The 3,233-nt window shown below is 31.6% G+C and overlaps 1 pseudogene; it reads left to right on the plus strand.

Moving 5' to 3' along the window:
- The window catches only part of LOC106792717, an 8,630-nt pseudogene extending 7,376 nt beyond the window's left edge, over nt 1-1,254 (plus strand).
- Nucleotides 1,255-3,233: the final 1,979 nt, after the last annotated feature.

Raw genomic sequence — 3,233 nt, forward strand, 5'->3', positions numbered from 1 at the left:
TTTTTCAACGAAACTCGTTTGCAGTAAACCTGACATCCATTCTGTTTTTTTTCTAGTAGCACATTTTTACCGTCGCTAAAAATGTTTTAATATATTTAAAAAGAAATTATCGCTTATTTCTGGAATAAATCGTTGTTAAAAACTATAAAAAATCTAAAAAAATTTTATTTAACAGAAGCTATGAAACGTTTTCTTTCAAGCGTTAAAGCGTTCACTTACAAATAAAAAGTTTTAAGTCCGAAACAATTTGGCGAACATCATTTATATTTTAAAAACTGCAGTCCAAAAAAATAGAAAAAATCATTTTATTACGACCTTTTTTGGTTACTTTACGTGTAGAATTTAATTCTTTTTCGACGAAACTCGATTGTAGTTAACCTGACATCCATTCTGTCTTGTTTCTAATAGCATATTTTACCAGATGAAAAGGGTTTCTTGCCGCAATGCAAGGGCGACCTTTTTCATCATCTAGAAGGAAAAATCATAATTTGTTGCAACAAGACAGCACTGTGTTACAAGGAGTTATTTCCAGAGTACAAGCCTCATTTTACAGCAACACAAAATCCAATAGCTATTGCCTCTAGAGCATCTATAATCATATTAGCTGCTTCGTTATCTGTGTGTTTAATGATTATTTCCATAGCAATAGTGATAATATATCATAGATATAGAAAAAAAGAAAGAGGCCCATGTTTAGTACCTTCTCAAGGAACACTTAGAGATTTTATTGATCAAAGTAGTAGATCAGGCTCTGGACTACCTCTTATAGTACAAAGAACTATAGCTAAACTGTTACCTTTATCTTTGTGCTTTGGAAAAGGTAGATACGACGAAGTATGGCTAGTACAATGGAAAGGAGGAAAAAGCATCATGGTTTCCTGAACTTAAAATCTACCAGACCGTTCTAATGAGACATGATAATATCTTAGGCTTTACTGCCGCTGATATCAAAGGAGCAGTATCTTAAACTAAAATGTTATTAATTATGGTTTACCATGATATAGGTTTTTTAAATAATTATTTAGAAACCACTGTACTAGATTATGCAGGTCTATTGGCTATTTGTCTTTCCTTTGCCTAGGGCGTTGCTCACTTGCATAAAGAAATTTTGGAACTTGTAAAAAACCAGCTATAGCTCATAGAGATATCAAAAGCAGAAATATTTTAGCTAAAAGGAATAGTAAATGTGCAATTGCTGATTTTGCTTTAGCTTTACGTTTTATAAGAGTTAGCGGAGAAAACCGAACTTCGTGAGATCACCACGGATCAGTCTGAGACAGCAATTATTATAACCAATACCAGTCAAAAAACTAGAGCTACAAGCAGCTTTCAAACCAAAGAATCATTTGATGAACAATTGCGGATTCACACGGACGACAAAGTCCTTTGGAAGTTTCGCACTTTACGAAGAACTAGGAAATGGATTACTTCGTGCTTCTTTAAAAAACAGGGAAGGTGTTACGTCCTAACGTTAATAAATTTGTTATATTTATAAAACAAGCGGAAATCGACATATTTCATATACATTTTAATAACTCTAAGTTAGGATTTATAGTGTTTATTTAAATTTAGAATTTATTTGTCACTGAGACGTAAAAGTCTTTTGTAGAACAATACTATTAATATCCTCATTTATCTGAATAATGTGGATCTTTCTATTCTTAGCTTTTACTTCTGGCGTATTTCTCAGAATCTTATTTTTGTTCAAATCCTTTTTGCGCACTATCGCAGGTGGCAACAGATCACGTGATCGACGTGTTTACAATAACGTACGATACAGGTGTGGATCACGCGATCGACGTGTTTACAATCACGAACGTTAAAGGGCGTGGATCACGTGATCAACGTGTTCTCTTCTATTTTCTTATTTTAATCTCAAATTTCTTATATATTAATATATGTATCTTATACATAATTATTTATATATCATATATATATAAATAATGTATGTTAATGTATTATAATGGTTGTATTGTATATGTATGCTAATATATTATAATACTTGCATTGAAAATCAAAAACGCTTAAATTTCGAATTTTTTTAATATTATTTTTATATTTTTGTACGCCGTATTTTTCTCTCCATATAGTAATTAATATTTAGTCGCTGCCGAGAATAATAATCGTCGGCAAATTCCTCTTTAAGGTTGGTGTTTCGCTGGAGAAAAAACTGGGGTGGGGGAAACATTTTGCGTAAGTGAGAGGCACTCCCACTGTTTCGAATAAGACTTTACGTAAAGCGTTGTGTTTTTTCCTGTATATAGGCTACCGCTCAAATTCGGGTTCAGTGTTTGCATAAAATCTTGTCTACCACACATTAATTTAAATAGTTCGCATTCAATACTTAGTCTCCGACATTTGCTAGTAATTTAAAGTTTTCTACATTTGTTACTAAGGTCAATATTTAATAATAAGTTTCCTACATTTGCTACTAATTGTAAGTTTTCTACATTTGTTACTAGTTCAACAATTATTACTAAGCTCCACAATAATACCTAAGTTGCGTAAACCCTTCTTTGCATGATTTTTTCTTTTTTTTTAAAAAAAATCAGGGTGATGTAATTAATGCTCTAGATTAAAGAAAAAATATTTAAAAAAATCCTAGTGTAAATAAAAATATGTATTATGTAAAAAACAATATGATGAAAATTTACATCATCATGCATAGTCACATATTTAGCTCAGTACTAAATAAATAAAAAAATATAGTTTACTCAATCTTCTTTATTCTTTATGATAATTTAAAAAACAATTACTGTTCTTATTTAAGCACAAATTGACGCCACATTTATTACACAAAACTGTGGAATAGCCTTTACATTTGGGAAATTTGCACCGGAGTGACCCACCTACTTTTGGCTAATGTTCAGCACCATCTTTTCTTATGTCTTTTGGAGGTGGTGGAGCTTGAGAACCTTTTCTTTTTTTTTATTGTAATTCTTCTTCTAGTACACTGGTACTACGACGCCCTCTTTTAGCTTCTTTGGTGGTTCCTCTGTTGCATAGCACAAAGGTTAATTCATTTTTGAATTGGCCCATTGTAAGCAGACTATTTTTAGGTTCACCTCTTTCTTGAGCATTTTTTTTATAAACAATTCAAGAGTTTTTAATAGCTAGATCAAATAGATGAAAAAAAATACGCAAATACCTCTTTTTAGACCTCATTTTAATATGATTTCTGCCCCAAAAGCTATCCATCAGTTGCGTCTTAGCATTTGAAGTGTACGGACGTT

Source organism: Polistes canadensis, unplaced genomic scaffold (genome assembly GCF_001313835.1).
Source record: "Polistes canadensis isolate GaletaPanama2010 unplaced genomic scaffold, ASM131383v1 scaffold_571, whole genome shotgun sequence".
Classification (NCBI taxonomy): domain Eukaryota; kingdom Metazoa; phylum Arthropoda; class Insecta; order Hymenoptera; family Vespidae; genus Polistes; species Polistes canadensis.